This window comes from Elaeis guineensis, chromosome 15, assembly GCF_000442705.2.
Source record: "Elaeis guineensis isolate ETL-2024a chromosome 15, EG11, whole genome shotgun sequence".
Lineage (NCBI taxonomy): Eukaryota > Viridiplantae > Streptophyta > Magnoliopsida > Arecales > Arecaceae > Elaeis > Elaeis guineensis.
In genome coordinates, this window is record NC_026007.2 from 6917014 (window position 1) to 6931140 (window position 14127).

The window sequence follows — 14127 nt, forward strand, 5'->3', positions numbered from 1 at the left end:
CTTATTTAATTGTGTGTGTCATCATGAGTTGGTTACTTATGTATTATTCTTTATTTAATGTAGATTAAAATTCTACATGGCATCTTCATTATCATTGCAAGAAATTTTAAATTCCAACAAGTTGACTGATCTCAATTATGTAGACGGATTGAGAAATTTGAAAATAGTACTCACTCAGAAGAAGCTTTTCTATATTCTTGATGTCCCTGAACCACAAGAGGTTGGGGATGATGCCATGGAGGAAGAGGTATCTACATACAGGATATGGAAGAATGACAGTTTAACTATCAAATGTATCATACTAACCTCTATGAATAATGAATTATAGGGGCAGTATGAAAGTATGGATACTCAATCCATACTTCTCAACTTAAAGAAATTGTATAGAGAATAGAGTAGAACTGCTAGATATGAGATATCTAAGTAGTTATCCCATACTGGAATGATGGAAGGGTGATCTGTACAAGACCATGTCTTTAAGGTCATTGACTTAATCACTAGATTGGGTCAATTGGATTTTGTGATGGATAGAGAACTGAATGAGGATTTGATCCTGCAATCTCTTCCTGAATCATTCACTCAGTTTGTTATGAATTATCACATGAACAAACTGAATACCTCTTTGTCTGAGCTGTTAAATATGCTTAAAATAGCTGAGGGCCACATTAAAAGAGATAAGGCTCCAATTCTTATGAGTAAGACCCCTAAGAAGAAATCAGGCATAAAGGATTCAAAGAAAGCATTGAACCCTAAAGGTGGCAAGATGAAGAAGGAAAAGAAAGCCTCTAGACAAGGTACCTATTTTCACTGTGGCAAGGCAGGACACTGGAAAAAGAATTATAAAGTTTATCTTGCATCTGTAAAGGCCAGTGCAAGCGATGCACTAAAAGTTATGTATGAGATACATATAATTTTATCATTAAATTCTTTTAATTTAAACTCTTGGGTATTAGATACCGCCTACGGTTCTCATATATGCAAATCATTATAGAAGCTACAGAAAATTAGAGTTCTGAAAAAGGATGACTTCGAGCTCTATGGTACTGAAGGAGAGTCCATTCAAGCAGAAGTTGTGGAGACATATATCTTGAAGTTATCTTCTGAGAAGATCTTAAAACTAAAAAATTATTATTATACACCTAAGATCATTAAAAATATTATTTCTATACCATTACTATTACAACAAGGATATGAAATAAATAGAAAGAGCAATAGTTATTCAATTTCTTATTCTAATGAAATTCTTTGTCATGGCATTTTTGATAATGATCTTCTGATTCTATCTCTTAACGGTAATATTTTTCATATTGATGAAAATAAAAAGTAAAAGAAAAAAAATATAAATAATATTTTACTTTGGTATTGTCGACTTGATCATATAAGTGAAATAAGAATTAAAAAGTTATACAAAGAAAAATTTTTGGATCCTCATGATTATGAATCATTAGGAACTTGTGAATCTTATCTTATGGGTAAAATAACTAAAACTCTATTTAGTAGACATGAAGAAAGGACAAATGAGTTATTAAGACTTGTATATACAGACGTATGTGATCTTATGACAACTAAAGCCAGAGAAGGATACTTATATTTTATTACATTCATTGATGATTTATCTCGATTTGGATATGTGTATCTTATGAAATATAAATCCGAGATCTTTGATAAATTTAAAAAATATCAAAATATGGTTGAAAAATAAACTAGAAAAAATATTAAAATTCTTCGATCTGATCGAGAAGGAGAACACTTATCCAGTAAATTTCTAAAATATCTAAAAGAAAAAAAAATTCTTTCAGAATGGACCCCTCCTTATACGCCACAATTTAATGGTGTAGCTGAAAGAGAAATCACACTTTATTAGATATAGTGCAATCTATGATGTGCTTTACAGAATTATCTATTTCCTTCTGGGGATATGCCCTAGAGACTGCAGTATATATCCTAAACAAAGTAACTTCAAAATCTGTGCCAAGTACTCTATATGAGATATGGAGAGGTAAAAAACGTAATCTTAAGTATCTTAAGATTTAAGAATGTTCCGCTTATGTAAAAAAAAAATTTGGAGATAAGCTAAGTGCTAGGGCACATAAATACTTATTTGCAGGTTATCCTAAAGAGAGTATGGGATACCTCTTTGACCATCCTATATAAAAGATTTTTGTCAGTAAGCATGCCACTTTTATGAAAAAAGAGTTTATCCTAAAAAGGAGCAGTAGAAAGAAAATTGAACTTGGTGAGACTCAAGACCTACAAATAGAAGCACAAGATAATCCTCAACCAGAAGAACCCATTGATGAGGTACAATCACAAAATACATCTCCTCTCTGAAGGTCAGATAGAGTGCAAAATGCACCTCTAAGATATGGATTTATTATGGAGAATAATGAAACCTACATCATTGAGAATGATGAACCTTTGACCTATACGGAAGTTATCATGAGTAGAGCTCAGACAAATGGCCAGAGACTATAAAATCCGAAATACACTCAATGTACTCTAACCAAGTGAACTTTAGTTGATGCACTAGAGGGTGTGACCCCTATTAAATGCAAATGGGTCTATAAGAAAAAGATTGGAGCAGATGGTCAAGTTAAAACCTATAAAGTTAGATTGATGGTTAAAGATTTCAGACAAAAACAGGATATTGATTATAATGAAACATTCTCATCTGTTACTATGCTCAAATCTATATGCTTATTATAGCAGTGCACTATGATTATAAAATTTGGCAAATGGATGTGAAGATTGCCTTCCTTAATAGTTATCTTGAGGAAGAGGTTTATATATCTCAGTAGAAGGATTTGTCTCAAAAGAGAGAATAAACCAGGTATGCAAGCTTAAGAAATTATTTTATAGATTAAAGCAAGCCTTGAGGAGTTGGAACATTTGCTTTAATATTATAGCCAAAGAGTTTGGCTTTATTAAAAATATGGATGAACCTTATGTGTACAAGAAAACTAGTGGGAGTGTCATTGTCTTCTTAGTTTTATATGTAGATGACATACTTCTCATTGAAAATAATATTCCAATGTTACAATCAGTCAAAATATGGCTATCAAATAAGTTTTCCATGAAGGACTTGGGCAAAGCATCCTATATACTAGGTATAAAAATCTATAGAGATAGATCTAAGAGGATATTAGGCTTGTCCCAATCTAGTTACATAGACCTTATGCTAAAAAGGTTTAGCATGGATGTGAGTAAAAGAGGTTACTTATTCATGAGTCAAGACATACATCTTTCTAAAAAGATGTCTCCTAAAATATCAGAAGAGAGAAATAGAATGAGTTCTATTTCCTATGCTTCAGCAGTAGGGTTAATCATGTATACTATGCTATGTACCAGGCCTGATATTGTCTATGCGTTAGGCATAGTTAGTAGATTTCAGGTTGATCCATGCGAAGATCATTAGAAAGCAGTAAAAAATATTCTTAAATATTTCAAAAAGACTAAGGATATTGTTTTGGTATATGGAAGATCTGATTTAAAACTAGAAGGATATTTTGATTCTGATTTTCAATCAGATCCTGATGATAGCAAATCCACTTCAGGGTATATCTTTACTCTAAATGGTAGAGTAATAAGTTAGAAAAATTTTAAGTAGTAGACTGTAGCTAATTCAACTATTGAGGCAGAGTACATAGCTATAAGTGATGCCGCCAAGGAAGCTATCTGGATGAAGAAGTTCATCACTGAATTAGATATCATTCTTGAGATTGAGAATCCAGTACCACTTTTCTGTGATAATACTGGAGTAGGTGCTCAAACAAAGGAACCGAGATCTCATCATAAATCCAAGCACATTCTAAGGTGCTTCCACCTCATTCGTGAAATTATTAAGAGACAAGATATAGTCATTGAACGAGTAAATACAAAGAACAACATAGCAGACCCATTCACTAAAGCTCTACTACAGCAGCAGTTTGATCGCCACCTTGATTGTATGGGAATAAAATATAAGGGTGATTGACTTTAGTGTAAGTGGAAGATTGAAAGAAATATGCCCTATAAGTTAATCAAAATTTATATTTTAATAGATTTTTTTATAATCTTCCAGACTTATATAATTGATACTTTATGAATAAATATAAGATATTTATGATGAACCCCATAAATCAAGACAATGGTTTTAGAGTTATGATGAGTTCACACCGATGAGACCTAAAATCCTAAAGATCTTGATTTAGAATATTCTTAGTCATAGAAATATTGAGTAGGAGATCCATATTTCGGATAGATTGGCATATCCTATGTATGCTCGATGATGAGAGTGACTGATCTCATAAGCCACTTGTGTGAGATACTAACACAAAGATGTAGGTGTTCATTAGAGAATGAGTTCACTGAATTGATCCATCTTAAGAAATATCTTATGGATCTACTTACCTGTCAAAAGATATTTTTTTTATAGTGAGAGTTATGCATGTAGTCCTTTGATCTGAGACTACCATAGAACCTTGTATACATGAATCCATATTTTGATTCATACTCAATCATAACTTAGTCATATACAGGATATTCTAGATATGGTAGATTGTGTATGAAGGTTGCGAGTAGGTCAACATGGAATCGATCACTCTTGGTAAGAGAAGATCACATCCTACTTGCTCTAATTGACTGATGATTCAGGAAGTCTTTGATCAAAGCAGGATAAAAATTAAATTTTTTTTTAATATTTTATTAATCGAATCATCATTATAAGATTAAGAAAAATATGAATATGATATTAGATTTGACATATTTTCATATCCATAGTCATATTCAGGATGCAAGGTGATGTAGGATCGAATTGAACGGTAACTTGCCATGGAAGGATATTTTTAGTATTTCTATCAAAATTTTATATCTTTCAGATAGATATGATATATTGCTAGACGTCAATCTTGTTTTATAGATTTGATTAAATTAAAGAGTTTAATTCGATCACCAATTAGAAATGATTCTAATTGCTGAAATCAGATTAGCTCAATTGGACCTAAATTGGTTAGATTGAATTCTAATTAAATCAGATCAACTTACACCTGAACCTACTGCTAGCTAGATGTGAAATCCAATAGATCACACACAAAGAAAATTGATCAAGGGTCTGATTGGATTAAACCATGTTTACAAGATGAACATGCTAGCACGTGTTGCGAACCCTAGCTCTTTGTTTCGAATCGGATTCGAAATTGGTTCCTAATTGGGCTAATTAAATCTAATTAAACTCAAACCAAATTTAAGCCTAAGTTGAGTTAACCCTTGGCTAGTTAAGCCAGAGAATTGGTGCCACAAACCAAGCATCCCATGTGCCAGAGACTCTCTCTAGTGCATGGGATTTATTTTTGTGTGCAAGTTACAAGTTGGCATCCCATGGGATGGGATGCCCCTTTCCTGGTCCTTATCCAATTATTCCATAATGAAATAATTTGCGAAGGTTTCAGATCTCATTCTAGGCATAGAGGAGTCCTTCTGTGGTTGAATCACTTCATGAGTTAATCATGAAAATTGGATAAAGATCAAACCCTAGCTAATCCTAATCCATGCGCCACATTAAGTCCAAGTTGTTTTGGTCTCTTAAAAATATTTCACACCAATTCTTTCTTCGAATTTTTTCTCACACCTAACTCAGATTAGCGCCTCCCTTTTGGACCCTTGGATGGCTTTGTGCACTGATCAAGGGTGGAGAAGTGAGGCACCAATTGAGAAGTTGCATGACCCTTCGAAGAAACATCAGAGAATTAATTCCGAAGAGTCCTTCGTGAAGCAACTCTTGAAATTAATTCCGATGCTTCCATGTAATAGATAAGGCTTGGACCGACATGTGCAGGGTGGAACGGTGTGGATTTGGGCGTAAGAATTGGCTTGGAAGGGTGCAAGTCAATCTCGATGGCATCTGGTCTTCAAATATAAAGGGGATGTGCGTCGGGGTTCTCATTCATTCAGATTTTTTCTTATTATCCAATTATTCTCTTCCTTCCTTGTTGGGACAAGTTCTAAAATAATAAGGACAAGTCTAAATGAGATTTTTTCTTATTATCCAATTATTCTCTTCCTTTCCTTATTAGGACAAGTTCTAAAATAATAAAGATAAGTTTTAAAATAATAAGGACAAGGGCCTAAAAAGAGATATAAGGAAGATAAAGAGATAAGAAAGCTGGAGATAGGAAGGCCAGGAGGAGAGGAAGGAAGCTCGAGAATTCTAGTGCTCGAGAAAATTCTTAGAGAAAGAATTTTATGGGAGGAATCAGATTAAGGAGTTGGTGTCTTGATCAAAGCTCTATGTGGATTACCATTAGAAGACGAACATGTGGGTGCTTGATGGAAGTTCTATTGAAAAATTAGGATATAGCGCTGCATGTATTTTTCTATGCCTCTAATATGTTATGAAAATATTTCATATGTTTGTCAATCATCAAGGAGATCCTGACTTAGGGTTTAATGTTTAGAATTTCTTAGTTTAAATTTTTGAAATCCATACTTTCACTGTACCATCATAACCCTGCATCTACATGCTTTGTCCCTCAGTTATCTGCAACTGATAAAATCATCTTCAGAGGAAGAGAGTGTTGGTGAGGAACTTCATCATGTACAACTTCTCGATCTTCGACCACTGTACCATCGAAAAAGTCTCATCAAATACATGTATCACCACCTCATCTGCAAGATATAACCAGATGGTACTCATCGTCTGCATCTGTAACTACTCTCAAGTTTTCTCCTCCATGATGTCTGACTTCTTCTCATACAAGAGAGCATCGATCAATCCATATTGGATGAACACATCTTTCACCCTTGCTTGTCACAAAGAGAAATTGCTCTTTCTATCGAATCGATTGATCTCCATCTTGATTGTGCTTGTTTTCTCTATCTTTAATCTTGATCACCACTATGCTCTGATACCGTCTCACCCTGATACCACTTGTTGAGGATGTCTGATCAGAACACCACCTCTACAGGACCTCTTCGATGCCATGCATTACCATAGAAAAAAAGAAGAAACAAAAATAGAAATACAATCAAATACATGGATCAGCCAAAAGGCTCGCCTCCATACGGCATGCAAGCTATACTATGAAAAAATAGAAAATTACAAGAGGAGATCACACATTCAACCCTCGTAAATCCAATCTCTCCCTCACAAGAAACTCTCTCTCTCTAAAGCTCTCTCTAGAAGATCTCTTGAATTTTTTAAGCGACCGCTATCCATTGCTTGGCAGTCTATCTGAAGCCCTCCTGTCTCTACTCTCTATAACCTCCTCTCGATCTGCTGCTGCCCTAGGTCCTCGCTTAACACACCATGCCATACTCTACCCCTCGATTTGTTTATAGGACTTTTAAAGAGCCTGAAATCCAAGTCCCACTCCATAATAGGGCTCGAACAGGACTCAAAAACCTCCTTGAATGTTCGATGATGACCACAAACACCTCCACACCATCCGATCGTGCATTACCTAACTCCCCAATCCACGAAACCCTGCATGAGCCATGAGACATGTCCTTAAAATGCCATCGGTCCATCGTAGATCGTGAGAAATCGAGAGGAAAATGCCCAATCAGTCTGCTGAGGTCTTGTGGATCGTGCAACAACCCTGCGATCCACCATGGACTACGACAGAAAATCGAGCCTGGGTGCCCATGCGCTCACCCGCCTGCGCACCCTCTTGAGCTTGGGCCTTGCGCACGCATTCGCATGCTGGGCCATGTTGTTGGGCCTGACTGCACCACTGCTAGCCTCCATCGGCCCGCCGTTGGCCTCTGCTGCTTCATGAATTATGCCACTTTCTTTCATGCATATCTTCTTCATCTGGATTCCATTTGGGCTATTCTTAGGCTCGTTAGACTTCGTTCGTTATCACGGACCTCGCTGTAGGCTCTTTGTAGATCGAATCTAGAGGCATCAAATCCTAACAATTTGAGCATGGGATAAGTGAGGATTGAGCAAAAAAATTCTAAAAAAAATTAAGAAAAAGAAGAGAGGAACAAATAAAAAGAGATAGTAGAGAGAAAAAACAAGTGAGGGCTGCTTATCCTAGGGTTTGATTTTTCCATGTGTTGGAGTGCAAAGCCATTTTCTAGGTGGTGAAATCTCTTAAGAAGAGGTTCTTGGTATGGTCTTAGCAAAGGAATCAAAGGCAAATAGAAAGCGGTGCGATTCATTCTTAGAGAAGGACATCGACAGCGTTCTTGTGAAGTAAGGCTGCAACACTATTTTGATTGAGAAGGATTTTGATCATCTTCCATATAGATCATCGTTGGAGGGTTTCTACTTTGGAGTCTCTTGGAGATCATTTTGCATATGATCATCTTCTTTAGGAAGTATAATTTCTATCCTATTGCATACTTATTTTGGTTTGATTGGAGTCTACAAGGTGATTCTAAGATTTGTGTTCTAGTATACTGATTTTAAAATATTAAAAATTTTTTTATGCATATTAAAATTTTTTGAAATTTATTTTCTACTGTATGATCAGAATCCAATAGCTTATATAGCTTGTCGTCATATAGGACATAGCGAGCGGCTTGCTTCCTAATCTTTCGAGCTTCTTTACGATTAGGTGGCAACTCACCCGACCTCAAATACTTCAGCAGGGGATCAATCCAATAAGGTTCTTCATCAACCTGCGGGACAACAAAAGGCTCCTCGAGGCTCGAGGTCTTTAATACCTCAAAATAGATCTCTTTTTTCAAGTCAGCAAGCAACAAGACTACTAACGTTGATAATGCATCTGCCCTAATATTTTCCACTCTGAGGACCTGTTAAATGTCAAAACTCAAAAAGGATAAGGTCAAATATTATACCTTCTAAAGATATTGCTTCATATTTTTTTCTCAGGTCTTGTATCTGCCCTTGATATGTCCAACAATCAGTTGAGACTCACTGAAGACCTTCAGATATTGAGCTCCTGCCTCTCTCACAACCTCGAGATGTTGCACAGCTAGACAACCTAAGAGGAGGGGGTGAATTATTTTTTTTTTTTAACTTAAAACAAATATGTGCACAGCTAACCAATTCAAAGCCTAGTGAAGTGATGCAGTGAGCTAAAAAAGTAAGCACAGAAAAAAGAGAAGCCACACACAAAAAGACACAGGGATTTTATAATGATTTGGTGCTCTCCTAGTATCTACATCTACCCTCCAAGCTATCCACAAATCCTGATGGTTTTAAATCAGGAGCACCACCCACATCCTATACAAGACTTAACTCAAGGCATACAATCCAATTCAAGGGCTGGATTCAACCTATCTCTTAGTTTCAGCCCCAGCTGAAACTAAATATAGCAATTCAAAATGAAAACAGAAAGAGTTACAACAAATATACACCTCAAATTGAGCTGATTTGTTATAGTTGAAGCCAGATGATTGTGGACCTAAATACTTGCAATCAAAGCTCTTTATCCTCTTTTTAATGCTCTCAAAGAATTAAGAGAATACTGGTTGAAAATTGGTGGATACTTTTGATGGCAATTAATGTAGATTTCCTTTCTTATTCAGATGAACAGTATATTTTTTATGTTTTCTTGACTTTTCTTTTATCCTTTTTTATTTCCTCCAAGCTTTGAGTGTTTTGGACTTGATTCTAGCCATTTATGACTGTTGGAGGTAGAAAATAGCCATTGAAAGCTTGATTTGGATGAAAAATAGTATCTACAAAAGTAGCCGTTGAGACAGTCAGACAATGTCAAGTCGGCTCGGATAGACCTCAAGTATTTTTGGGTTCTGACTGAGAGAGCTAGCTCGATTTCACCTTCGAGCTGGTTCGAATAGCTTTCCTCAAAAATCTACGTTTTGTTTTACTGAGAGAACCAGCTCGGATCTATCTTCGAGTTGGCTCGACTTGCATTCTTCAAAACACTTCTTTTTGCCAACTTGACAGAGCTAGCTTAGTTCCAGTTTCGAACTGACTCGATTGTCAGAACCCAAAAATACCTTCTCTGTTATCCTGAGAGAGCTGGTTCAGATCCATCTCGAGCCGGCTCAGCTGCATATCAAGCCAACATAATAAAGACGTACCATGCTAGAGTCAGTTCGATTTATTGGATGAGTCGGCTTGAATACATTGGGCTGATTTTTTTTGTACCAAACCTCTCCAAACTTAGTTTTTTTGACTCAAATGATCTTCAATTGTATTAGGAGTCTCTTAATGACCTTTTTCTTACACAAAAATATTCTTTGACAAACTTTAAAAGATACTCGTATCGAAATATGCTCTAATATTTTGTGATCATTAAAATCATTCTTGAGGACAACAATCTCTCCTTTTTTGATGATGATAAAATATTGAGCATATATTATATATATACAAAAAAAATTTTCATAATAATTATAAATGCAACAAGATTTTATATCTCATCATACTATATGCACAAGTAATTTCAGATTTAATGAGTTCTATAAAGAAGATGTATCTTTACAAAATTTAGACTCATGAACTTTGATTAGTGCATTAAATATGACATAAAAAATATTAAAATCTTTAGTATTTAATTTTTATTATTTTGAATTTGATACTTTTTATGTTTCTTCAGAAATAATTAATTATGAAGACTTAATCGTAAAATAACAAGCAACAATTCTTCAATATGTGTAGTTGAAGCTAGAGTTCAAATTCAGACTTATGACATGTACGATATGCAAAGATATATTGATGTCAGAGAATAAATAAATAAATAAATAAATAAATAAATATATATATATATATATATATATATATATATATATATATATATATATATATATATATATATATATATATATATATATATATATATATATAATTTTGGAGGGACCCATGAAATTAATGAAGGGCTTCATGTGATGTTAGAAGACTTGCAACGATTTGAATTTCATGGAGTGGGGACCCAGCAAGAAGACTCAGCAGCTTGGGTGGCTATTTGGTGCCAGAACCAGTGGTGGGGAGGAAAATTTGAATTTGGTGCGCTGGAGCACAGGTCGGGCTTCAAGTGAATAGCAGGCGGGCGCCTTCACATGTGTGGATCCGAGGGAGTTCAGAGATTTAAATGGATGCAAGCTGGCACGTTTTGGTGGCGCGGACATGGGCTTGTGGTTGGGACAAGCGACGCGGAAGCGAGCTAAACACAGGACTGAGTGTGGAAACAAAATGGCACGAACGCATATGCGGGCCTGAGTCGGACGGGCTTACCTGAGACGCAGGCCAGCATACGGCTTATGTGGAACAATTAGCGAACGAGGTCTGAAACAGCGGACAGAAATCGAGAGCCTTAAAATATCAAGGGGATTTTTGATTGAAAAAAATAAGGGTCTGAAATCAGAATCAGAATGAATAATTTTTTTTTTAGCTATTTGATTGAGAAGAGTCTCATTCCATTTGGGATGGAATGAAAATGGCTCAGTCTATATAGAACTTAATCTCCATTCTCCTCTATAGATTCAATTTTCATTCCAATTTCGATTCCGATTTCGATTTCGATCATGAATCAAATGCTTCAGGAGATTTGACCATTCCGATTTCGATTTCAGACCATTTCAATTTCCGTTTTTATTCTGATTCCAGTTACAAACCAAACACTTCCTTAAATCTTAAGCAAAAGGAGGAGTCTGTGAAGAGTTGGAATGCAGAACATGACATCCTATAGTGCCATACCGTGAGAACAAAATATTCCTCTCCTCCCTAGCACCTATTTTAAGGGGTCCAGGCTATAAGAGAAAGACATCTAAGAGAAGAGAGGCCTAGAGAAGGGGCAACAAGCAAGCTTTGAATTGCGGGAAGGCTTCTAAGAAGGAAGTGCTTGGAAGCTGTTGGGTATAAAATACCCACAGCCGAAGTCCTCAGTGGAATCGACTACGTGACAACTCCGTCCAGACTTCTACGGGAGCCGGGCTCCGTCACCGACAACTCCAACAGCTACGAGCAGACTCCGCCCGGACTCCTACGGGAGCCGGGCTCCGCCGCCGACATCGACTACAGGACAGCTCCGCCCGGACTCCTACGGGAGCCGGGCTCCGTCCTCAGCATCAACCGCTGGTAGGCCTCGTCCGGACTCCTACGGGAGCCGAACCTCCCCTCTGACTTTAATTGCAGGGAGACTCCGCCCGGACTCTTATGGGAGCCGGGCTTCATCCTCGACGCCAACAACTTCAGCCGCAAGCAGACTCCGCCCGGACTCCTACGGGAGCCGGGCTCCGCCGCCGACATCGACTACGGGACAGCTCCGCCCGGACTCCTACGGGAGCTGGGCTCCGTCCTCAGCATCAACCGCTGGTAGGCCTCGTCCGGACTCCTACGGGAGCCGAACCTCCCCTCTGACTTTAATTGCAGGGAGACTCCGCCCGGACTCTTATGGGAGCCGGGCTTCATCCTTGACGCCAACAACTTCAGCCGCAAGCAGACTCCGCCCGGACTCCTACGGGAGCCGGGCTCCGCCGCCGACATCGACTACAGGACAGCTCCGCCCGGACTCCTACGGGAGCCGGGCTCCGTCCTCAGCGTCAACTGCTGGTAAGCCCCGTCCGGACTCCTACGGGAGCCGGACTTCGCCTTTAACCTTGATTGCAGGAAGACTTTGCCCGGACTCCTGTGGGAGCCGGGCTCCGTCCTCGATTCCAACGGCTGCAGACAGTCTTCGTCCGGACCTCTACGGTGGCCGGACTCCGACCACTGCCGAACTTCAGCCGACAGATCTGCACTCCCAGGCCACAATCACGGCCACGATTCTGCTACATTTCCTGCGGCGGATTCCGCGCAGCTCCACCACTCCCTGACAGGCCGCTGTAACGATCGCAGCACTGCTCCACTCCCTATGACGGATCCCACGCGGCTCCATTACTACCTGACCAGCCATGATAAACGGCCACGATCCTGCTCCACCTCCTGCAACGGATACTGCACGATTCTCCCATCCACTGGCAAGTCACGACGACAAACGCCGCCCCACTTCACGCGGCAGACTCCACGTGGCATGCCCCAGCGATAGCCACGGGTCCGTTCCACTACACTTCGCAGCAAACTCCGCCTGACCCTGGGCAGTCCACTGCCAGACGGTTACAAACGTCGCCATCAATCCATTGCTTCCTCCGCCTATAAAAAGGAGACCCAGATACGTTATTCTATAAGCTCATTTCTTATCTCAAAACTCTGCTAAATTCTCCATTCGAGCACTCCATTCTTGTTGAGGCAGAGAACTGACTTGAGCGTCGGAGGGTCTTGCCGGAGCAACCCCACCTCCGGTTTAGACTTCCTTTGCAGGTTCTGGCGGCGACCGCGACTTCCCCGACTCCAGCTTCTCCGGCGCAAGCAGATTTTTGTACCAACAGGATTGGCGCTAGAGGAAGGGCGGCCTGAACCTTCGCAGTACCCTTGTTCTTAAAGGAGTGTTCAACGGAGCCGCCTCCGATCGTCTCTCCGACACCCACTCCTAATTTTCCCCCGCGAGATCCACGCTCGATGCCTCCACGCAAGGCGTCCACACGACGGTCCACGGCCTCCGCGGCCAGATCTCAGGCTCCGGCCTCCCCTCCTGTTTCCCAGCCTCCTCCTCCTCCTCCAGCGACGGCGGTCGGCGCGGAGCAATTTGACTTGCTGGCACAGCAGGTCAGAGGCCTCATCGAAGCTGTGCAAGCAATGCAGCAGCAGCAACCGCAGGCGTCGGCGCACCCGAAAAGGGCATCTCCGGAATGTCAGAACCCGGCGGCAGGGCGGGCCACCTGGGCCAGCCGCCCCGTCCTTCCCGGGAAAACAAATCCGAGGGTAGAGAGCCCTCAATCGGACCACGACTCCACCCCTGGAAGATCCTTGCCCCCGCTCTGCCAGAGGACCCTCGAGACTCGAAGTCGGGAGGATTTCTTAGACCGGAGGCTCCAGGAGATGAACCGGCAGATTGAAGAACTCCGCCACGCGCCCCCCGCTCATGGTGAGGATATTTGTACTGACTCTCCCTTCTCTCAAATGATCATGCAGGAACCGATCCCGCCAAACTTCAAGCTTCCCCAGTTCGAAAGCTACGACGGGACTTCGGACCCGGTTGATCATCTGGAGGCCTTCCGGACGATGATGCTGCTTCACGACGCTCCCGACGCCATCTTATGCCGGGCTTTCCCGTCTACTTTGAAGGGAGCAGCGAGGAACTGGTACTCGGCTTTGAAGTCGGGTACCATCTTTTCCTT